At 42.6% G+C, this 26,127-nt stretch overlaps 1 long non-coding RNA gene across 1 annotated transcript in view; it reads right to left on the bottom strand.

Annotated features, from left to right (window-relative positions):
• Positions 1-3,094: 3,094 nt before the first annotated feature.
• Positions 3,095-26,127, bottom strand: part of LOC133559833 (uncharacterized) — a 61,500-nt gene continuing 38,467 nt past the window's right edge. The window contains exon 3 of the long non-coding RNA XR_009808282.1: positions 3,095-3,247. This is a non-coding gene — a long non-coding RNA (uncharacterized LOC133559833). The remainder of the gene's footprint in view (positions 3,248-26,127) is intronic.

Here is a 26,127-nt window from a genome sequence, read left to right as displayed (position 1 = left end):
ATTTTCTAGATTTGCCAGAATATTTTTTTTGAATTTTAATCATAATAAGTTTGAAGAAATATTTCACAAATATTCTTTGTCGCAAAAACAGAAGCTAAAATGAAGAATTAAATTAAAATGTATTTATTATTCTTTACAATAAAAAACAATTTCCCTTGTGGATCAATAAAGTATGTCTAAGTTTAAGGGTGTTTAATGACCAGCCCTTTACCATTGTTTAAGATACTGACCTTTGTTGGGAGTAAGTCATATCCACCTTTGTTGGAGTCTTTCTTACCTTCAGGCGTAAACAGATTACCTTTAAATCTACAAAATAATACATATAAATATGTTTTTGGTATCGGCCTTGAGAAACAGGAAGTTATCTGTATCAGCTTAAAAAAGATATATCATGCATCCCTACTTTAATGATTATGTATTAAATAATGGAATTATATATTAAGTAGACATCTATTAAATAGGGAGGTGTGCTCCCGTCCTGCTCCACTAATTAGGCGGACAACCTCTCTGACATTGTAAAATATTTATAGTGTTATGGTTGTGACTCTCTTTATGACTGTTTATGGCAATTGAATGCACTGGCAGACACAAATAGTTTTCACTGCGCAAGCCTCAGCCTAGTAATGAACTAGATTCTGAACTAAGCTCCCTCATCTAAATCACAAGCCAGGCTGCAGAGAAGCAAAATAACCACGTACTTTTAGCGGAAAGGCAAAAAGACACAAAATATATCGAGCGCGCATAGATGGCGACGACGGGGGAATAATTCATCGGCTCAGATTGTGGGCTTGGAGAACTGCCCGTGATTCCGCCAGCAATATGTTAGCAGACCAGGGACACGTAAATCACAGCGGTGTGCACAGTGGAAGGCAGTCACCCAGGCTGCAACTCACAAAGTACCTGTTTATAAGGAATGACAGTAAAACTCGGCATCCGCCGCATTATAAGCCCGCCACGAGACGAGCGCTAAGCCGCTTAATGTCAACATAGAACAGAGGAGAAAAGAGCGGCAGCTTGATAAGGGAGCGGGAGGATGGACGGATGCACTCATGGATGCAATGGAAAGAAATTAGACAAGAAAAGGATGGACAGGCGTGGTGAAGTCACCTTCCCTTCTTCTTAAACCCACTGGCGCTTAATCCGAGCACAAAAATATAGATTACACAATAACATGTTACATCCTAACGCAAGAAAGCATTGAGTTTTAGAGCAAACGACTGTCACCAAAGTACACCAGCGTAAAGAAATACAAACCCTGTTTCCATATGAGTTGGGAAATTGTGTTAGATGTAAATATAAACGGAATACAATGATTTGCAAATCCTTTTCAACCCACATTCAATTGAATGCACTACAAAGACAAGATATTTGATGTTGAACTTCATAAACTTAATTTTTTTTTTGCAAATAATAAAATTTCATGGCTGCAACACGTGCCAAAGTAGTTGGGAAAGGGCATGTTCACCACTGTGTTACATCACTTTTTCTTTTAACAACACTCAAAAAACGTTTGGGAACTGAGGAGACACGTTTTTGAAGCTTTTCAGGAGGAATTCTTTCGCATTCTTGCTTGATGTACATCTTAAGTTATTCAACAGTCCAAGGTCTTTGTTGTCGTATTTTAAGCTTCAAAAGTTTCAATGGGTGACAGGTCTGGACTACAGGCAGGCCAGTCTAGTACCCGCACTATTTTACTATGAAGCCACGCTGTTGTGGCATTGTTTGGCTGAAATAAGCAGGGAGGTCCATAATAATGTTGCTTGAATGGCAGTATATATTGCTCCAAAACCTGTATTTACCATTCAGCATTAATGGTGCCTTCGCAGATGTGTAAGTTACCCATGCCTTGGGCACGAATGCACCCCCATACCAACACAGATGCTGGCTTTTGAACTTTGCACCTATAACAATCCAGATGGTTCTTTTCCTCTTTGTTCCCGAGGATGCAAATGTCCAAAGTATCCAAAAACAATTTGAAATGCGGACTCGTCAGAGCACTGAACACTTTTCCACTTAGCATCAGTCCATCTTAGATGATCTCGGGCCCAGAGAAGCCGGCAGCGAGTCTGGATGTTGTTGATAAATGGCTTTCGCTTTGCATAGAAGAGCTTTAACTTGCACTTACAGATGTAGCGACAAACTGTATTTAGTGACAGTGGTTTTCTGAAGTGTTCCTGAGCCCATGTGGTGATATCCTTTAGAGATTGACGTCGGTTTTTGATACAGTGCCGTCTAAGGGATTGAAGGTCACGATCATTCAATGTTGGTTTCCGGCCATGCCGCTTACATGGAGTGATTTCTCCAGATACTATGAACCTTTTGAATCGTAGATGTTGAAATCCCTAAATTTGTTGCAATTGCACTTTGAGAAACGTTCTTAAACTGTTTGACTATTTGCTCACGCAGGTGTGGACAAAAATGTCCCCTCCCCCCCTCCATCCTTTCTTGTGAAAGACTGAGCATTTTTTGGGAAGCTGTTCTGCACGCCTGTGGGATGTTCCAAATAAGTGTTTGATGAGCATTCCTCAACTTTATCAGTATTTATTGCCACCTTTCCCAACTTCTTTGTCACGAGTTGCTGGCATCAATTTCCAAAGTTAATGATTACTTGCAAAAAAAAAAATGTTTATCAGTTTGAACATCAAATATGTTGTCTTTGTAGCATATTCAACTGAATATGAGTTGAAAATGATTTGCAAATCATTGTATTTTGTTTATATTTACATCTAACACAATTTCCCAACTCATATGGAAACGGGGTTTGTACATCAACCCTATGGGTTGTGCTCACAATGCATTCTAGCATTTATGTAATACAGATAATCTCAAAATGTTTATAATTAATAGATAAATGGTCAATGTCCTATGGGCAACCCCCCCCCTTTTAGCAATTTACTATGGCATGATGTACCCCGGTTAGTAGAAGCCTAGAAAGCCCTTAATTACAAGTGGCACTATGCACTGCTGGGGGGCTGACAATGGGAGGGGTTTAATGGAGAGTTGAAGAAGGTGAGAAACAGGAGGGCAGGATGGAGCAGCCCTTTGACGTTTTGACATACATTCTCAAGGAGTTCTGGAGCATTCTTACCTTAGGCCCCTGGGCCGGGAGCTTAATGAAGACAAACGCGGGGAATCAATTTGCGCTATCTTCCCCTCCATCTGGCCCGCACTCGTCTCTGTGCCGCAATTAGTACCACAGCTGGGAGAGAACTCCTCCGAAGCGGTGCTCCGGCATCTTGCAGGGACGCTACGGGATAGCAAACACAGAAGAATATATTAAAAGGGCAAGAATAGAGTGAGAGAATGCAATTGTTATTGTGTTAAGAGTGGTGGTTCTCCACTGGTTTGGCTGCGGGATCCACTATCACCCTTAATGACAAGCAGCGACCCAAACTGTGGACATGTTTCAATAAAGAAAAGACACCAAAGGTTAAATTTGAGCTAGTACAAAATAACACAATGCCAGTAGATTAATGAATGTTTCAGTAACAATAGGTTTTTCCACAAACTCAATATTGTTTAAACAAAAAGGTTTTCTTTTCTGCGCCTAACATTAGGTCTCTGCTTGCTCGCTCTGCAGACAGATAACATGTCGCCAATAAAGACTGTGCTTGAGTTCCATTTTAAAGCTCCTACTTTGAAACACTGTAAAGCTAACATATATAAATAAAGCATGTCAACAATTGTAACTTAAATAAGATACAAAGTAAGGGTATAAAAAATAATCGGTACAAACCCATCCATCCATTTTCTACCTCTTATTCCCTTTGGGGTGGTGGGGGGCGCTGCTGCCCATCTCAGCTACAATCGGGTGGAAGGCGGAGTACACCCTGGACAAGTCGCTACCTCATCGCAGGGCCAACACAGATAGACAGACAACATTCACACTCACATTCACACACTAGGGACCATTTAGTGTTGCCAATCAACCTATCCCCAGGTGCATGTCTTTGGAAGTGGGAGGAAGCCGGAGTAACCGGAGGGAACCCACGCAGTCACGGGGAGAACATGCAAACTCCACACAGAAAGCTCCAGAGCTCAGGATTGAAAACTGACTACTCAGGACCTTCGTATTGTTAGGCAGACGCACTGACCCCTCTTCCACCGTGCTGCCCTCGGTACAAACCGATAACCGATTTTAACTTTAGAGATATGAATACATTGTTTGCCGAGCCTCTGGATCGATCTATATATACAATAGTATGGCTCGGTCGATGTTCGGTTGGAAAGTCATGAATCGGTTGATTGTTGATCTGATACAAAATATGTCCGCTCTAATCTTGCGAGACTTTTGTGATGACATAATACTAGAGTACCATTATTGGTTGTGACTGACACAGCAACATCATGGCAAACATCACCCAAAATATTTTATAAACAATGCACCCCCGAATATTAAATCTAGTGAGGTTGTCTAAACATTGGGATTTTTTTTTTTGTTTTTTTTTTTTAAGATTAGCCATTTGTGACATTAGGAAAGCAGCGATACAGTAGCGACAGCACGACTAATCTGAGCACTCGCATGTTGTGATGCCTTTAAGAATCTCAAGCAGGTAATGAGGGAACTAAGACTTTCAGTTTATTCCACAAGTCTGCGAGGTAAACACAACATTGACTACGCTGTTCATCTTGCTAAAGACCTAGCTGCAGAGCTGCCAACCCTCACACTTTGAGCCTGAGAGTCATGCAACTGAATACTTTCTCATGCCACACTAGACATTTCTCACGCTTATATGTAGAATAGAATAGAAAGTACTTTATTGATCCCTGGGGGAAATTCAGCACTACGGTTCGCTCACAATAAACAATAATAATAATAAATAATATATAACATATATTATGTGTATGATATATGAATAATATAAATCCATCCATCCATCCATCATCTTCCGCTTATCCGAGGTCGGGTCGCGGGGGCAACAGCCCAAGCAGGGAAACCCAGACTTCCCTCTCCCCAGCCACTTCGTCTAGCTCTTCCCGGGGGATCCCGAGGCGTTCCCAGGCCAGCCGGGAGACAGTCTTCCCAACGTGTCCTGGGTCTTCCCCGTGGCCTCCTACCGGTTGGACGTGCCCTAAACACCTCCCTAGGGAGGCGTTCGGGTGGCATCCTGACCAGATGCCCGAACCACCTCATCTGGCTCCTCTCGATGTGGAGGAGCAGCGGCTTTACTTTGAGTTCCTCCCGGATGGCAGAGCTTCTCACCCTATCTCTAAGGGAGAGCCCTGCCACACGGCGGAGGAAACTCATTTCGGCTGCTTGTACCCGTGATCTTATCCTTTCGGTCATGACCCAAAGCTCATGACCATAGGTGAGGATGGGAACGTAGATCGACCGGTAAATTGAGAGCTTTGCCTTCCGGCTCAGCTCCTTCTTTACCACAACGGATTGGTACAACGTCCGCATTACTGAAGACGCCGCACCGATCCGCCTGTCGATCTCACGATCCACTCTTCCCTCACTCGTGAACATGGTTCTCGCCCGGAAAAGGGTGGAGTGCCATCTCCGGGTTGGGGAGGAGACCCTGCCCCAAGTGGAGGAGTTCAAGTACCTAGGAGAATAATATAAATATATTCTACATATATTCTACATTTAAGTGCAGTTAGGAAGGAACATATGCATTACAGTCTGATGGCTGTGGGTAAGAAGGACCTCCTGTGTTGTTCCGTGTTACATTTTGGGAGTCTGAGCCTTCCATTGAACGTGCTCATTCTCTCCGCAAGGTCCGAGTGTAGTGGGTGGGAGGTGTTGTCCATAATGGCTAGGAGTTTTGCGAGACTTCTCCTCTCCGACACCACCACCAGAGAGTCTAGCTCCCCTCCCACCACGTTACTGGCCTTCTCTACCAACTTGTCCAGTCTGTATGTGTCCCTCGCCCCAGCAAGCCACGGCGTACAAGAAGGCGCCCGCCACCACCGACTCGTAGAACATCTTGAATGGATTTCCCCTTCCATTCACTAATCTATATCAATGTGTTTATAAGAATAAACTTGTTTCATCTCGGCCTGCGGTAGCTTGAGTCATTCTGATTGATTTACCGAAAGAACCAATCACAGACCAATCCATAAATTATTTTGCCAAAATCTAGCCAACCACAGAAGGCACCACGTAATGTAAACCAATCATAGGCTACTTAAGGCGTGTTTTTGCGTCTTTATTTTTCACACGCACGCCAGCGCAGTGTTGTCAGTTTGCTAAATCTAGAATTTTTCAAATTCCTCTAAGTCACTTTCTTTCTCAAGAGCGACTGGCGAAAAATCTAGCACCTTTTTTTGGATGGAGACATGAAAGCGTGTAACAATCTAATGTCTTTAACGTACAAGCGGTGCTGCTGTGATTCTTTCCTCGCAGATGGTCCCCTGTCCACTTAATGTCTGCTCTGAAATAGTTTGTACTAAAAACACATTTTGTTGTACTTTTAGGTGCAATAACAATTAAGTCCATTTCATTCTCAACAGAGCATAGAGGAGACGCACACCCACTCTGTGCAAAGCTCCAGCTGTTTCTGCTTTTGTTGAGTAAATGTAAATGTAATATAATTTAATGTAAATGTAATGTAAATGTTTCATTACTGTCAATCAATCAATCAATGTTTATTTATATAGCCCCAAATCACAAATGTCTCAAAGGACTGCACAAATCATTACGACTACAACATCCTCGGAAGAACCCACAAAAGGGCAAGGAAAACTCACACCCAGTGGGCAGGGAGAATTCACATCCAGTGGGACGCCAGTGACAATGCTGACTATGAGAAACCTTGGAGAGGACCTCAGATGTGGGCAACCCCCCCCCCCAGGGGACCGAAAGCAATGGATGTCGAGCGGGTCTAACATGATACTGTGAAAGTTCAATCCATAGTGGCTCCAACACAGCCGCGAGAGTTCAGTTCAAGCGGATCCAAGACAGCAGCGAGAGACCCGTCCACAGGAAACCATCTCAAGCGGATCAGCAGCGTAGAGATGTCCCCAACCGATACAGGCGAGCGGTCCATCCTGGGTCCCGACGAGCGGTCCATCCTGGGTCTCGACTCTGGACAGCCAGTACTTCATCCATGGTCATCGGACCGGACCCCCTCCACAAGGGAGGGGGGGACATAGGAGAAAGAAAAGAAGCGGCAGATCAACTGGTCTAAAAAGGAGGTCTATTTAAAGGCTAGAGTATACAGATGAGTTTTAAGGTGAGACTTAAATGCTTCAAATAAAAACAAACCCACTGTTCATGTCAATGAGCCAGTCAATTGGTTCGTTCGTGAATATCTCAACCTTTCAGTCTTTTGATCAAAGTTGAGACTAACAATGTAGAGCCAATGTAGAACAAATGAAAATACTACTAAAGTACAGTTTGTAAGAATTGACGGAAGAAAACTAATTTACAGTTCTAATTACAATATGCATTTTTTTAACTCACATCTTTTCTTCAAGTTTATGGATTGCAATGCCTTGAAGTCGACTATTTGCTAATAGTTAATACAGAAACCGCCTATTTTGTATGTGTATGTGTAAATAAACACATGACATTGTTCTGACATTATTAAAGATACATAACATTTTCTTTTCACCACGCAAAGCGTACGTCTGCATTAAATCGCATTGAATCGGAATGTTTCAAAAAGTATTGTTAGTGAATCGTATCGTAACCATGTATCGAGATTCATATCTGATCGCAATTTTAGGTAGAGATGCACGTCCTAATACAAAGTCATTTCTCTGTGACACAAAACATAAAATTGATTGTTTTAGGCAAATGTGCTAGCTCAGTGCTAATCTACATTGAAAATCCTATCAATGCGCTAGAGATTAGCATTGGCGGTTTTCCATGCGGATTTTGGATACCTCCAAATATGAAAAATACACAACTAAGGTGTACATTGCTCTTTAAGAGCCGACGTATGAAAAGATGAAAGTATTTACAGGCAAACACTTTCTAAGGCACGACACATGACAATACTGTCATATTCAACATAATGGCAGTAGACTACATTCGAACTTTGTAGTCTTCTTCTATGACAAATGTCAAATACAACTAAGATGATTAATTATCAACACCCGATTGACGCATCAAAAGAAACTACTGAATACAGGTCCATAACCCATCTTCCAATTTAAAATCACTTATCTAGACTCTGTATTTTTGTAGAAGCGTAGTGCAGCAGCAAAAAACTCTGAAATTAAAGTCCCCAACACTTTTCGCGGCACCTAAACCTGCGAAAGAACCCCAAATGGATTGTGGCATTGGGGCGAAAAAGTCCATCAAATGGGGTGGTTCAGGAGCCCCTTTGAATTTGCGGCCGTTTAAGACACTCCCACTTGCGATTGGGGCCAATTGGTTTCTTTTGGGACCTTTCTAGACCCTGTCAAGGTTGATTAAAATATGAGTATATGATATATTGGTATAACAATTCCCAAGCATTACTGATGACAGGTCAAATATTTTATATACTATTTTTTTTAACTCTCCTCTGCTCTTGAGGCACTAACTACGCTAACTGTAACTCACTCCATTCAGTGTCAAGACTCTAGACCAGGGGTGCCCACACTTTTTCTGCAGGCGAGCTACTTTTCAATTGACCAACTCGAGGGGATCTACCTCATTTATATATATAATTTATATTTATTTATTTATGAAAGAGACATTTTTGTAAACAAGTTAAATGTGTTTAATGATAATACAAGCATGTGTAACACATATAGATGTCTTTCTTTCACGAAGACAAGAATATAAGTTGGTGTATTACCTGATTCTGATGACTTGCATTGATTGGAATCAGACAGTAATGATGATAACGCCCACATTTTCAAATGGAGGAGAAAACAAGTTGTCCTTTCTGTACAATACCACATGAAAGTGGTTGGTTTTTGGCATCTAATTCATCCAGCTTCCATACACTTTACAAGAAAAACATTGGCGGCAAATTCCGTAGCTTGCTTGATTGACATTCACGGCACCCGAGGGTCTTGTGAGATGACGCTGGCTGCTGCCAGTTCATTATTATGAAAAAATGACAGAGAGGAAGGCGAGAAACACTTTTTATTTCAACAGACTTTCGTGCCGTCCCTTCCGTCAAAACTCTAAAGGCCGACTGCACATTTCCTATCTTCACAATAAAAGCCCTGCTTCATGCTGCCTGCGCTAACAAAATAAGAGTCTCGGAAAGCTGGCGTGCACAAGTGATGTGCACGCCAGCTTTCTGAGGCATCGCTTGTGCACGCCAGTTTTCCAAGACTCTGTATTTAGTTAGCGCAGGCAGCATGAAGCAGGGCTTTTATTGTGAAGATAGGAAATGTGCAGTCGGCCTTTAGAGTTTTGACGGAAGGTACGGCGCGAGAGTCTGTTGAAATGAAAAGCCTTTCTCGCCTTCATCTCGGTCATATTTTAACAATAATGATCTTGCAGCAGCCAGCGTCATCTCACAAGACCCTCCGGTACCGTGAATGTCATTTAAGTGACGTCTTGGTGAAGATTGATGATCACTAATTTTTAGGTCTATTTTTTTTAAAAGCCTGGCTGGAGATCGACTGACACACCCCCCGCGGTCGACTGGTAGCTCGCGATCGACGTAATGGGCACCCCTGCTCTAGACTGTCATGTGTAAATGTTTTGTATTATATTCAACAATGCAACTAGCTTTGTAATTTCTTTGGATCCAGGCAGCCAAATAAAGTTGAGCATCAAGGTTTTCTTGCTCATTGTAGCTGAGAACCTCTTGTACTTTGTTGACTCATCAGACAAGGAAAGCCCAAACACACAAATAAATGTGCCCACACTCTGATGGTTCTTTGGCTTGACCGCAGCCAGACCACTTATTTACTACAACGTTACTATAGCTTGGCAGCGGATGGTCGGGTCCGCATTTTAAAAATCCAACACTGGTGAGCTCAGTCAGGCGAGGGAGAGGGCCGGCCCGCGGAGACCACACGTTCTTAGAGCCAGTGCGGTCGTGACGAAGTAGTTGATCAAGAGGCTTGCTGAGGTTGTTTGTCAGAAAAAGGCCTAATTAAGAGGGAAAGAAAGTAAGATGTTCATTATTTGCTAATTGCTTGGCGGTAGGCTTGCTACAGGCTACATTAATTATCCTTAAGCTTGGGGGAAATTGAGACCCAGAGCAGGACTGAACTCTTCGATGAAGTCAGGGCTGATACTTCAGCAAAAGACTGACATTATTAAAAATACAATTGTTAACAGAATGTAAAGTAAACAGTGTACGCATACCATTTTAAAAAGGGGTGTCAATCGATTATTTAATTGCTCTGGAATTTTTTTGGGGCCTTTTCATGCCCGATCAGGCTGTGGCCTGGCGGCTGGGGACGCTTATTGTAGTGCATTGCGGTACCCAACTATCAAAATGCTGCTATACTTAGCTCCATGAGTTAGGTGGCCAGTGTCAGTTTATTTCGAACATGAATACAATTACAATGTAATACATCACATATTTCCAGTTGTTTCACTATAGCACGTCCGGAAAGGAGTAAAAAGGAGCAGAGCTTAGCAATTTTAATCAATTTGTTGGTTCTCTATTTGTAACACAACATCCATCCATCCATTTTCTACCGCTTGTCCCTTTTGGGGTCGCCTGGGTTGCTGGAGCCTATCTCAGAAGCATTCAGGCCCTGAGTAGTCCTGAGTTCAATCGCGGGCTCGGGATCTTTCTGTGTGTAGTGTGCATGTTCACCCCGTGACTGCGTGGGTTCCCTCCGGATACTCCGGCTTCCTCCCACTTCCAAAGACATGCACCTGGGGATAGGTTGATTGGCAACAATAAAATTGGCCCTAGTGTGTGAATGTGAGTGTGAATGTTGTCTGTCTATCTGTAACACAACAGTGAATTAATAAATTTGTAAATAAATAAATATACAATGAGTAAATAAATAATTATCAAATACATAAACAATAATTAAAGTTCTCATGAATAAATAGTGCAGTAGTTTATGGTCATTTATTAGTGATGCTATGATGCAGTATACATCTACTCCATAGGATCACAACAACATTGAGCATAAGAGACAATGACAATGCGGTTGCTTTACTATTTCAACTTTCACACAAAGTATAGCCCATCCTCACCCCCTGCAGCCAATGATTCACATGCACAGCACCCTGGAGCAAAGGACACACTTGGTTGAACTCCACAGGGAGGAAATGAGGGTGAGACCCCCCTCTGCGGCGTCCACGGTCATGCACGCACTGATGCATCAGACCGACCGTGGCCTCTGGGCCGGGGAGGGGAGAGGGGCAGCGATCCTCTGGCTGTGTCAGCATGAGACACATTTCAGCCAAATGTCAAGCACCAGAGCATTTCAACACTCGCAGAGTACATTAGCATGCTTGCATAATGCGGCAGCTCAACTATTGATCAAGTATTTATGAGGGACATCAGCAAAGTTCCGCGTGGCCGCAGAAGAAGAGCTACACTGCTGAGCCGGGCCACACTCGCTCCGATCTCACTCCACGCCAATTAGCCTGTTTAAAGCTGGAGACGGGGTCCGCAACACAGTGGTGTGCGAGGACACCCGCACCCGTCGAGGGATCATCGGCGCCAATTTCACGGGGGGGTCGCTCCCAATGGCTACACGGCCTTGTTGGCAAATTTCAGGTGAGAACGCTCGTGTGTGTGTGCGTACGTGTGTGTTTGGGCAAACAGACATCTGCATCGCTGCTGCCCCTCTCAGGCACTGAGTGGTCACTGCACCTCACACACGCCATTATTCTCAGCCGCAGAGTACAGTGATTATGACTTCCTTCCTGCACTATTTCCATGTCGTCTCCTCTCACAGTCATAACTTAGTCACCTCCCTCCCGTTCTCATGAGTGATGTGTTACGATGCAAGGAGCTCATAAGCTGTCAGAGATACTCAAGTGTGCAACATAAATGAAACTCTCTTCGCAACGCAAATACACTCGGGCACACGCCTCAACGGACTGCAAATAACCACATGAGGTCAAAGTGCTTGTACAATTAAAAATCCCCCCTGCTTCCTCTCTAGGCTGTTGGTGTCTGAGCTTTGCAGCACTGCAGTGACAGCACCGGGTCTGACAAAGACGTACTTATAGAGGCGTGTCTTTGAGACAGCCAAGTAGCTGACTGCGTAAGACCAAGCACCAGGGGGGGTGCCCGTGGGAGACATGACAGCAGAGCAAGATGAAGGGGGAGGGGAGGAGAGGATGACAAAGCAGAGAGAACAGTATGAAGAGTTAATTTTAGCATGGACACTATACTGTTCTGAAATATATTCCAATGCAGAATATGTATTGTACAGTGGGGCAAAAAAGTATTTAGTCAGCCACCGATTGTGCAAGATTTCCCACTTAAAATGATGACAGAGGTCTGTAATTTCCATCATAGGTACACTTCACCTGTGAGAGACAGAATGTGAAAAAAAATCCAGGAATTCACATTGTAGGAATTTTAAAGAATTTATTTGTAAATTATGGTGGAAAATAGGTATTTGGTCTCACTGATGGAAGGAGGTTTTGGCTCAAACTCTCACGATACATGGCCCCATTCATTATATCCTTAACACGGATCAATCGTCCTGTCCCCTTTGTTACGTCTTCGAGGGCGCATGGCTTCGATTGTTGTGTTCCTCAGCAACGCAGGAAGCAAGCAGGAGTAGCGTGGAGGTAAGATTAAGTATTTTTAATATAATTAAAGCAGCATCAACAAAATACAAACTGAGGACGCTAACATGCGTGGAGCAAAACCAAAATGTCACCAAAGTGAAAACACGAGGAATGCTAGTCTATACAAACTTACTATTGCAAGGAGAAGAAACAGGAGAACCTAAATGTTGCCTTCAGCAAACATTGACCCAGCAACTATTGCTGGGTGACAGCACACTATAAAGGGAGGTGATGAACCAAAACACCTGGTGGGAACACTAATTGCAAAACTAAGACAGGTGAGGAGAATTAGTGCCCATGGAAACCGAAAGTAAACAGGGAAAGAGGGTGCACCCAGGAAACAGACTAACACAGAAAAACTACCAAACATAAATCATGCCATGACCGGGGTAACGGGTTATGACACCCTTAGCAGAAAAACAGCCCCAAAGCATGATGTTTCCACCCCCATGCTTCACAGTAGGTGTGGTGTTCTTGGGATGCAACTCAGTATTCTTCTTCCTCCAAACACGACGAGTTGAGTTTATACCAAAAAGTTCCATTTTGGTTTCATCTGACCACATGACATTCTCCCAATCCTCTGCTGTATCATCCATGTATCCATTTTGGTATAAACTCAACTCGACGTGTTTGGAGGAAGAAGAATTCTGAGTTCCATCCCAAGCACACCAAACCTACTGTGAAGCATGGAGGTGGAAACATCATGCTTTGGGGCTGTTTTTCTGCTAACGGGACAGGATGATTGATCCGTGTTAAGGAAAGAATGAATGGGGCCATGTATCGTGAGATTTTGGACCAAAACCTCCTTCCATCAGGGAGAGCTTTAAATGGTTGTCCAAATACTTATTTTCCACCATAATTTATAAATAAATTCTTTAAAATTCCTACGATGTAAATTCTGTCTCTCACAGTTGAAGTCTACCTATGATGAAATTGACAGACCTCTGTCATCATTTTAAGTGGGAGAACTTGCACAATCGGTGGCTGACTAAATACTTTTTTGCCCCACTGTACATCTGTACAATATAGACAGATGTACACACTTAATTTTGTTTACGCGCCTCTGTGCTCATTTTCTACATAAGGGTTATACAACTTGTGGTCCACGGGACAAATATGTTCCAGAAATCAGACCAGTTCAGTTCAAAACTTCAGAATCAGAATTAGGAATAATGTATTAATCCCCAAAGGGAAATTAATATTTTCAGCACAATCCCATTCAATTTAAGAGCAGACAAACATTATAGGGAGACAGAACAGGATCACTGACAGGTTTACCAACTTCCGGCGCCCCTTACCAATAAGGTGAGAAAACGCTGGGAGGGTGACCAAAAAAATATTCAATCCAAGCTTGGGCCCCTGGAGAAGGGGTCCAGACTCAGGCCAAGGAGAAAAAAACTCATAGCCATAGCACACATAAACATGTGTGGAAGAGTGAAACATTAAACATCAAAGAACACAAAGGAACTGTTATGTACATGAGGACTGGAAGGAGACGAGACCACGAAAGACTTAAGGTTACCAGGTTTATTGTAACCTTTGATGATTGTGTGGGATGTGTATGCTACTCTAAGTGTTGGTTGCAGGATTAAGTTAAAAGTTAACCATGTGAATAAAACAAGAGGCTGTTTTACATGACAGTTGAATGAAACTTTCGTCCGTTCAAGGAGGGGTAGGCACAAGGAAGATCCGGGGACAGGCTGGAGGTCGAGGGCAGGCGGCAAGCAAACAAGGTCCGAGTCCAGGCGAGTGATCGAGGATCGAGGGAGGCAACTGCAAGGACAAGGGACAAGTCAACGAGGCAAAAAGGCACAAGACAAAAGGAGGCGAGGACAACGAGAGGGAAGCCAAGAGACGTATGTGCTTACTACTAAAGTTAACGACGTTCCGGCGCAGGATCCAAGGAGTGACTGGATTATATGCTGTCCTTCTGATTACTGCCAGGTGCTCTGATGACAGTCAGCCTACAGCTGCGGCGAAACGTGGGCGTGGTGCGCATGGCGCGTGTACTGGCATGCGGCCAGAAGGAGTGTTGGAATCAGCTGCGGGAGAATCCTGGGTTCGAATCCGTGCCGTGACAGGAACATTAAAGACATTAAAAAAACAGAGCTGATGTAACCAGCCATTTCTACATATAACATACATGGTGGCCTCTGTGGTGTTCCACGCCATCGTCTGCTGAAGTGGGGGAAGAATGCCCAGAGATAGGAGCAGACCCAACAAAGTAACCAAGAGAGCGGACTCCACCCTTGGCCGCCCACCAAATCTCAGCCAGTGTCCAGTCCGCATGGATGTGCGAGGATGCGTCCAAGGAGGCTGAGGTGTCCGATACCTGCTCATTCAGCCAAGACACTGCGCCAGCTCCGCAGCCCTGTCTCTTCATACGCATCTCCTCAAGTCTCTCCAAACAGACTCTGGTGTGGCAGAACCCCACAGCTGGTCTCCATGGCCAAAAGGCTACCGGGAGGCAGATCCAGAAGTCACGAAACTGCCACACCTTATCACACAGTCCCAAAGGGTCCAAAACAAAAAGGCAAAAAAACAAAAAACAAAAACATGAAAATAAGAGGAAAACACCAGGAACACAAAAGGATGACACATGAGCAAAGAGCTCCTGCCAACAGCAGCCATTACAGCGGCGCCATCTTGGTAAAAATAAAAATTTAAATGTTTAAAAACTTCGGAGTGACTGTTATTTTTCCAGCAGATTTCTAAAACCATTTTACTGTAAGGTTCTACCCACGTTCTTCGATTGAACAGCCAGAGGCCAGGACATCCTTGAACAATTTGACAAAATGTATTTTGCAAAGTTAGTGTTGGTCTCAATGAGCAATCAGCAACTGCGATCGCATGAAATGAGCCCCGATCAATAATTCTTCATTCTTTTGCAAAACAATCCGTGCAAAACAAAGTCTGTCTGGGCCGCATAACTTCATGGTTTAACGAAGGTGGGGGCGAGCCCAGGGACGATAGTCCAGGTAAATTTGGCACAACAAGACCATCAGGAGGCACCCTGGTGGAGCCATCCGTTGATAAGAGAGGGTTGTGTACGTCATTAAAACTATGGGATGCATAATATTAGTTTTACGTTTATGGGACACAGAATCAATAAAAATGATTCCCGGGCGCGGCCACCGCTGCTGCTCAAAGCTCCCCTCACCTCCCAAGGGGTGAGGGTGATGGGTCAAATGTAGAGGATAATCTCACCACACAGTGTGTGTGACAATCATTGGTACTTTAACTTTTTAACAGTATTAGGAATAGCCAGAGCAGTTTCATGGAGTTTTTACAATAGGAAAGCCTTGCTAAGAGTCAGGCTGAGGCTGACACATGAAGTTGTGCTCCAGACAGAGCAAAGGTTGAAAAGGAAGAATGAAAGTGTATATTTTCTTCGATATTCTACAGTACTGCACTGTCAAATAGAGGATCTTTGATTAGTGTTTTGACAGTGGGTCCTTAAAAACAGCTGGGTGCTCTGGTCATATATTTTAATGAGATAAAATGCAGCTGGCTCGGGCAGACAAAAATTGTACTCAAGTAAGAGTACATTACTTTAGAGCAGGAGTGCTCATTAGGTCGATCACGAAAAAATAGACCTAAAAATTACCTATCGTCATTTTTCACTATGACGTCACTTTCGTCGCTTGATTGACATACACGGCAACTGAGGATCTTGTGAGATGATTGCTCAGTCTGAAGAAAAATACGAGGAGCAGGCACGTGATAGACACTTTTTATTTCAACGCACTCTATTCCCAAACATCTGCCGTCAGAAGTGTCAGGACCAACCACACAGTTTCAGTCTTCATAATAAAAGTATTTCTACATGTGTGTTAACAAAATAAAAGGTCTCAGGAATTTAGTGCACACAAGCTAGAAGTTATGGAATCAGCCTTCAATGTATTTCTTGCAGAGGGTATAAAAAATGTATTCCTTGGAGAGCAGGGGTCTCAAACATGCGGCCCGTGGGCCAATTGCGGCCCGCGAGACATTTTGCGGCCTGCATCTTGATGTGAAAATTTGACGTTGGTGCGGCCAGCGAGTTTTATATAAATGGCGCTTTACAGCTTCATACTTGTATACCCTCAATTTTTCCGGAAGACTCACAATTTCAGTGCCCCTCCAGGGGTAATCATGCCCCCGAATTTCACCCAAACAACAATATTAAGGGGGCACCGTGGAGGCACTGCCTTTAGCGTCCTCTACATCCTGTAAAAACAGCGTGCCAGTGCAGGCACATGTTGCATTTAGCTTCTGCAGACGCAGTGAGCGACTGCTAGACATAGTCGATCAACAGCTACACAGGTCACACCGAGGGTGGCCGTATAAACCACTTCAACAGTGTTACAAATATGTGCCACACTGTGAACACAGTGATAAAGTTGTTTACACGGCCACCCTCAGTGTGACCTGTATGGCTGTTGATCAATTATGTCTTGCAGTCACTTCCGTGGGTCTGCAGAAGCCTCATACAATATGTGACTGGGCCGGCACACTATGGTGGAAAAGCGGACGAGACGGCAGGTTGTAGAGCACGCTATAGGCAGTGCCATCACGGGACGCCCTTATATTGTTGTCCGGGTGAAAACCGGGAGATTGTCGGGAGGGGCACTGATATTCGGGTTTTTCCTGGAAAGATAGCGAGAGTTGGCAAGTATGTTGCTAGGGTGGAAAAGCCATTCAAATAAGGTGAATTCATTAAAAAAGTGCATTTAGATTTTTTTAAGAAATCTTTTCTTGCGGCCCAGCCTCACCCAGTTTCTGCATCCAGTGGCCCCCAGGTAAATTGAGTTTGAGACCCCTGTTGTAGAGGGTATAAAAACAAGTATGGGAGCTGGACAAATAAGATAAAAACCGACCACTTTCATTGGAAAAGATAATGACTTATTTCCCCTCCACAATACAAATACAAAGCTGTGGAACTTGTCAACACTACTGTGAATCCAGTCTGATTCCAATCAATGCAAGTCGTCACAATAAGATTAATACATCAACTGATATTCTTGTTTCAATAAAAAAAAAAATCTATAGGCCTTTTCCATAAACACCTTTAGCATGTTAAAAAAAAAAAACATACATGAGATGGATCACCTCAGCAGGCTCAGCTTGGTCATTTGATTAGTAGCTTGCCTACTGAAAAAGTGTGGCCATCCCTGCTTTCAAGTAAGATGGCTTAAGTAAGTAAAAATTAGTCATCCAAATAATTACCGTACTTCAGTAATAACAAGTTAGTGCAACTCAGTGGTAAAACGTGATCAGAGATGTGAATATTTAGACTACTGCAATTGGAGACCATCATTTCCGAAAGTGAATACATTTTTATTAAAAAGTAGTGTGACTTCTTCACAAAAAAGTGTGTTGCATTAAAACTACACAGAAATGTACAATGTATCCAAAAAAAGTTACTTAAGTCAATGTAATGGAGTAAATGTAGGGCATTAATACCCACCACTGATAAGAACATTGTAAAGAAAGTAAGAATAGCCTTGAAGGTAGAAGTTTTTGTATATATTTATCAATACATGTTTTCATTTATCAAACAAAAACCTATTTTAAATCAAAAACTGCAGTATTTGATATAAATATCGATATTGAACACAAGTACCGTATTTTTCGGAGTATAAGTCGCTCCGGAGTATAAAGTGGCACCTGCCGAAAATGCATAATAAAGAAGGTAAGTCTCACCTTAAAACTCATCTGTATACTCTAGCCTTTAAATAGACCTCCTTTTTAGACTAGTTGATCTGCCGCTTCTTTTCTTTCTCCTATGTCCCCCCCTCCCTTGTGGAGGGGGTCCGGTCCGATAACCATGGATGAAGTACTGGCTGTCCAGAGTCGAGACCCAGGATGGACCGCTCGTCGGGACCCAGGATGGACCGCTCGCCTGTATCGGTTGGGGACATCTCTACGCTGCTGATCCGCTTGAGATGGTTTCCTGTGGACGGGACTCTCGCTGCTGTCTTGGAGCCACTATGGATTGAACTTTCACAGTATCATGTTAGACCCGCTCGACATCCATTGCTTTCGGTCCCCTAGAGGGGGGGGTTGCCCACATCTGAGGTCCTCTCCAAGGTTTCTCATAGTCAGCATTGTCACTGGCGTCCCACTGGATGTGAATTCTCCCTGCCCACTGGGTGTGAGTTTTCCTTGCCCTTTTGTGGGTTCTTCCGAGGATGTTGTAGTCGTAATGATTTGTGCAGTCCTTTGAGACATTTGTGATTTGGGGCTATATAAATAAACATTGATTGATTGATTGATTGAAAAAACATATATACGTGGAGTACAAGTCGCATTTTTTGGGAACATTTATTCGATAAAACCCAACTCCAAGAATAGACATTTGAAAGGCAATTTAAAATAAATAAAGAATAGTGAACAACAGGCTGAATAAGTGTGCATTATATGACGCATAAATAACCAACTGTGAAGGTGCCTGGTATGTTAACGTAACATATTATGGTAAGAGTCATTCTAATAACTATAACATATAGAACATGCTATTCGTTTACCAAACAATCTGTCACTCCTAATTGCTAAATCCGATGAAATCTTATACGTCTAGTCTCTTACGTGAATGAGTTAAATAATAGTATGTGATATTTTACGGTAATGTGTTAATCATTTCACACATAAGTCGCTCCTGAGTATAAGTCGCACCCCCGACAAAACTACGAAAAAAACTGCGACTTATCTTCCGAAAAATACGGTGTATGCGCTGTATCACAATGCACAAATGATATGCATATTCTATTCCTAGAAAGTATGACACCTAATTTCATAGTCACTAGGCTGAAGATTTTGTTTTTTGCTAGAAGTCCAACATAAATTAATGCAAAAATCTTCAAATGCTCCCTTTTGGCTATCTTTGGCTCTACAATGATGTATACGGTGAGTTTCTCACCCGGCACGTTTGTGTTATAAAAAAGGTTTCACACACTAAGCGCCTGGTTCCAACGTGTTGCAGCCCTAATAATGTTTTAAGTCGAACGCCTTTGTTTTACAATGCCGGCGAGCCGTACGGGAGAGCTCATACGCTCATATTATTTCCTGCGCAGCTACAATCTCTGCCCATGGCGTCCCATGTGACCTTGCCTGGCGCAGCTGAGTAAGAGAATTAGACGAGGGGGTGAGGATTTACAGTCTTGAAAAAAAGCTACAGTTTTACACGAGTATTTAAAGAGCCAGGATGAAGCACCTGCGGGTAGAAGAGAGAGAAAGGGAGGTATTTCCCCACTCGGCCAACATGTTCATTAATCCACTAATTGGCCTTCATTAGCAGACGGCTCATTAGGGGTCCTCGAGAGTGTGAGGGCCAGCCCACCTGGTAGCGAGAAGCCTACTCGGATGAGCGGCGAAATGTTTTCCAAGTCAAACTAAGAAGTCCATTTTCTGTTTTGCCTTTCATCTTCTTTGCTCACTTTTGGTTTCCCACAGTCCATAAAAATGATGTTCACATGCACTAAAGCAGGGGTGCCCATTACGTCGATCGCGATCGACTGGTCGATCTCGGAGGGTGTGTCAGTCGATCTCAAGCCATCCATTAAAAAATATACATAAAAATTAGCAATCATCAATCATACCAAGACTTCACTTTCGTCAGTTGTTTGACATTCTCGGCACCCGAGGATCTTGTGAGATGACGCTGGCTGCTGTGAGCTCATATTTAAGAAAAAAATCACTAACAGGGCGGACGCAGAGAAACACATTTTATTTCTAGAGACTCCGTACCTACTGTCAAAACTCTAAAGACCATAAAAGACCTGTTTCATCCTGCCTGTGCTAACAAAATAAGAGTCTCAGAAAGCTAGCGTGCACAAGCTAGCAAGCTACGGAGTTTGATGCCAATGTATTTCTCCCCCGCTTTCTCACTTGCTTGCCCACCCGCACTCTCACTGACGTCACTCACCTGCTGCCAGACATTAGAGGGCCACACACATATGCTACTCTCATAACAAAGTGTTTAAAAACGAGTATGCAAGTTGGACAAATGAGATGCCAAATCCAACCACTTTCATGTGGTATTGGACAGAAAGGAGGACTTTTTTTTCCTCCATTTGAAAATGCGGACGTTATCAGCACCACTGTCTAATTCCAATCAATGCAAGTCATCAGAATCAAATACACCAACTTATATTCTTGTCTTCATGAAAGAAAGGAATCTATGTGTGTTAAACATGCTTGTATTATCATTAAACACCATTAACTTGTTAACAAAAATGTCTCTTTCATAAATAAATAAATATAAATTATAAATAGGAATGAGGTAGATCTCCTCGACTTGGTCAATTGAAAAGTAGCTCGCCTGCAGAAAAAGTGTGAGCGCCCCTGCACTAAAGGGACAAGCAGTAGAAAATGGATGGATGGATGGACGGACAATGATGTCATACTCCACACTCCTAGAAAATGCCTACCACCACAAATAGATTGCATTCTGATTCTGATGTTTTATTCTGGTGGGAAACATTGAAATACATTGATGTGGTCTTACATAAATAAAAGACCATGAAATAACAAGCGAGGCAGGAAAAGAAAGATGAAGTCCTAAGGGTGAACATATGTTGACCTTTCTTCCAAAACCCCTTCTCCTCCCTTCACCGTTTTTTCCTAGTCATTCCGTCTTCTAATAACAGTGAGGGGCTGACAAGGCGGCGGGGCCTGCTCTGTTAACGGGCTTATGTAAGCGTGCCCCGGCGGCTCAGAGGATGTGCTGACAGCATGCTTCCCCGCCGTCATTAGCACAGCATCACAGCTGGCCACCCCCAAAACGGGGGGAGGGTTAAAACGAGCGGAGACCAGATATAGTAGGAATGGAGCCCAACTTTCCCCACATGACTTACACTCATTTCATCTCGCTCACTTTCCTCGGAAGCGTTGCGGTGTTTGATCCGACCGCCGTTTCCGGCCTCAAAGGACAACAAAAAAAAAACAGAATTGCTTTCCTTCCTCTCCGACATCAGAGGCAGCAGAAAAAAAAAACTCAATTGACATGCAAATAGCAATCTCCCTGTGTACTAACTGAGTGCAGATTAGAAAAGCAGCAACCTTGCATCAGGGGGCCCAAACCAAAGTCGGGAAGACAAGCCTAATAAAGATGTAACGCTGTCCATCGGACACGGCGCCGCAAAGGAAACAGTGGCTTCAAATGGGGTTGGGAGATATATCAATATATCAAGATATATTGATAGTATTTTAAACAAGATATGAATTAAGAAAATATAATATCGATGTAATTTATTTCACGTGCACTCCCAACAGGTGTAAAAGTAAGTGCATCTCTATATTCCTTCAAAACCGCTCTAAAACAACACCTCCAGGCAACATCAACCCTTTACTAAATACTAGGGATGTGGGAAAAAATCGATTCGAATACGAATCGAATCGTTTATGTTGTGCGATTCAGAATCGATTCAAATTTTCAAAAAATCTATTTTTTTATTTATTTAAAATGTATTTATTTATTTTTTTTTTATATATTTTTTTTTTTAATCAATCTAACAAACCACTAAACAGCAATACCATAACAATGCAATCCAATTCCAAAACCAAACCTGACCCAGCAACACTCAGAACTGCAATAAACAGAGCAATTGAGAGGAGACACTAACATGACACAGAACAAACCAAAAGTAGTGAAACAAAAATGAATATTATCAACAACAGTATCAATATTAGTTATAATTTCAACATAGCAGTGATTAAAAATCCCTCGTTGACATTATCATTAGACATTTATAAAAATTTAAAAAAAGAACAATAGTGTCACAGTGGCTTACACTTGCATCGCATCTCATAAGCTTGACAACACACTGTGTCCAATATTTTCACAAAGATAAAATAAGTCATATTTTTGGTTCGTTTAATAGTTAAAACAAATGTACATTATTGCAATTAGTTGATAAAAAATTGTCCTTTACAATTATAAAAGCTTTTTACAAAAATCTACTACTCTGCTTACATGTCAGCAGACTGGGGTAGATCCTGCTGAAATCCTATGTATTGAATGAATAGAGAATCCTTTTAAATCGGGAAAAAAAATCATTTTTGAATCGAGAATCGATATATTATTGAATCGTGACCCCAAGAATCGATACTGAATCGAATCGTGGGACACCCAAAGATTCACAGCCCTACTAAATACCCTACCCCATTCATATCCCATCTGCCCGGATTGTAAATAAACAAATGTAAATAATCAAATGTACTTCTAATGTATTTACTTGTTCTTATGCTACCTGAACTCACTATGTTCTCTGCTCGCTGTACATATCCTACCAAGTAAGACCTACACCGTTTCAATGTCCATTTCTCTGTTGATGCAATTGTTGATGACTGAAGTACTGATATCAACCAAAGCTCCTCATCCCACCCCCCGGATTGTAAATAATGTAAATAATTCAATGTTTATACTATGATGATTAACCTGTGTGATGACTGTATTATGCTGATAGTATATATTTGTACCATGAATTGATTAACGTGGACCCCGACTTAAATAAGTTGAAAAACTAATTCGGGTGTTACCATTTAGTGGTCAATTGTACGGAATATGTACTGAACTGTGCAATCTAATAGTAAAAAATCAATCAATCAATCAAAAACGTTAAAATGACCAAACGCCGCATATTAGTTGTGTTCCTTGTTCTCCCCCGCTCCGCCTCCATGGGGTACTAAACCCCTCCCCTTCCGCAAGACGTGCTTGCATGTATAAGAACATCCATGATTGGTTGGTTGGTTTACTATTATGAGTCCCGGTTGGTTAGGGACAGGCCAATCAGATGAAAGATTGGGTGGGTCATCAAACCAGGAAGGGAAATCTCAAAGTGCCTGCCTGCAAATGTATTGTTTTATCTGAGTTTGATACATTTTGTATTCTTTGCACAGCTATGCTATTTATTTTAAGTACAAAAAATAGTTTGTATTCTATTCATGCTATGTAATTCTGTACTAGTTAAACAGTTAATTTGCTTTGCTCTTAATACCCATCTTGACAAACTGGGTTAATAAAAGTGCCACTGACTGTTTACAGTACAGTTGTCATTCACTTCAATTTCTCTGAATATCGCTCAAAAATTTATATCTTTATATGTATACTTTCACCAAAAAATATATCGAGATATATATAGAATATTGACTTTAAGTAAAAATCTATCGAGATATATATCGAATATTGAGTCCATATTGCCCAACCCTAGCTTCAAATATTATTCAGGAGTTTGGGTTCAATTCGTCTAGATTAGGTATTAGGACACCACATAGTGGACTGGACTAACTTGTACTCTAATGTTCACCTTTTGAACTTCAGGAGGAGAAGAGTTAGACTATAGGGTGTCCTTGATTTTTTCACATGACTTACTAACTTTGTCCTTTTCTCCTCGGTTGTGGTTTAGCACAAGCAGCTTGGCAGCAGCTGCGTGTTTGCATGCTGCAATTCCAGTGGTGGAAAAACTCAATCTACCAAGCAAGCGCTCCCGGCTCAAGGTAAACAACCGCTAGGCAGGAGACTGGAGGCAGAGGATGCACACAATCCCCTTTTACTTCAAACTTTGATGCTGAGGAAAATTGGCAGAGTAACAGGAAGGAGCGAAGAAATGATGAAGGCAAAGAAAGAGAAGCTAGAGGTTCTGTGCAAACTCCTTAGAACTTATTTTCACGAGGACACACAAGACAAACTCTTGCTTCCCCTTTTCTATTTACCATAGCTGCCATCTCTGTCTTATATCACTCTCCAGAGAGGCCACACTCAGGGACGAATTGTGGTTATGCAACCCCTGTTTGCTTTGCAGTGTGAGTGTGGAAAGCCTCATTCTGATAAGCCACGCCCATATTTGGCATCTCCAAAGTGACACACATCTACCACCATGGACGGGGCGATGGAAAGAAGTCTTCTTAAGACGAGCCAAAACTTGCCGTTCTCCTGTCACCCAAAGAACATCTCAGACGGTGAGGAAAGGATGATGGAGAATTGACAGTGACTCCATGCGCACTAAAAATTTTAAAAAGGAGCGCATTCCTGATTGAGGGGACATAGCTTAAAGGTGGCAGAGAGAAGAGGCTGGCTGGCCCTGTGCTTAAAAGAGAACCATGGTCTTGGCCTATAATTTACAACAATTTAAGAGACAAAAACACATGTATTTTTAATGCATTCTAACTCTGTAAACAAAAGTCCACTTACAATAGAGCTAATGGGAGCCATGGTGTCATTGTGTCTATTTCGATCATAAAAGCCAAAAAATAACCATCCAAAAAGCGCCAGCGATACTCCATTAACATTTCCTGACTTGAATATTAACGAAGCACCGGCGCATGTCAGAGCGCAACGTCGAGACAAGGCTCCGAAAAGCTCGAGCCAGACCGGCGGCAGCGAACAGCTGCAATAAATCGCCTGCAATTAGCGCACCTGGAGCTGATGATCAGACCTTCCTTCATAAGCCTGCTCAACCTGCTATCCCGCCCTGGAACGTAACCTTCTGTTCGTGTACAGTAAGCCATGTCATGCTTGATGCAATCCTGCTCTCTCTTTGTGTGCGTCCCCCCCCTGTGTTTCATGGTATGTCTTCCTGTGTCGTTTCCGCAGTATCCTCCATAGCCTTGGAAGTGAGCTGTGCGTCTCACTTTCCCTGGATCTCCCACTGCACTCTGACTTCCTCCCTCGATCCTCGACTTCCTGCCGGCTAACGGACCTTCGAGCTGTGCCTTTCTCCGACTGACCTTCCGCCTCTCGCCCAACACTGCAGTAACACTCAGCAGCTAATCTACACACAGTCTCATACATATACACGCTTTTGGCTCAGTCACACTCCATATCCTAGTATATATATATATATATATATATATATATCCCTAATTCTCAGGTCTCAAGGTTGGCAAGTATGCATTTAACTGTGCACTGAACAGAGAGAAATAACCTTCTTATGCTGCTGTATTGACATCAGCTAATGAGCTGCTTTCTCGCCACGGAGCCATGAAAGTTTATTCTATTATAAATTTAGTTGGATGTGAACATAAACTGAGTTGACACATTTTCACAGCAAATTTAGACACGGACATGGTGAAAAAGACCCGAAAAGACGTTTCGTTCTACCCCATTTTTTTCCTGCACAAAGATTATGAGTCATTCTTCATCCAAACAGGAATACATCAATATCCTAACAGTCGGATTTCTAGAGCAGACATTGTACAGTGAGTGATGTTTAATTATTATTGTTTGCTCTCATTAAGTCGGCAGTGAGTACAAATCAGTGATGTTGACGGAAAAAGCAAACGCTGTGATGTGTTTGTAAAATTAATGTGCCGCCGTATGCTTATGAGCAACTACATAAAGATTACATGTTATTGCAAATCTGCCTGTTACTACATTACATATATACTTACAGTGTAGAAAGCAGAGCAGCTTGTTAAGACTTTAGCTTAGGCAGTTACTTCATATGTTCGTGTGGAAACTCGTTCGATACACCTCTGCACCGAACCGAAACCCCCGTACCGCAGCGGTTCAATACAAATACACGTAC

The sequence above is a fragment of the Nerophis ophidion genome, linkage group LG10, assembly GCF_033978795.1.
Source record: "Nerophis ophidion isolate RoL-2023_Sa linkage group LG10, RoL_Noph_v1.0, whole genome shotgun sequence".
Taxonomy (NCBI): domain Eukaryota; kingdom Metazoa; phylum Chordata; class Actinopteri; order Syngnathiformes; family Syngnathidae; genus Nerophis; species Nerophis ophidion.
The sequence above is the reverse complement of the archived record's forward strand: the minus strand, read 5'-3'. Positions and strand labels throughout refer to the sequence as shown.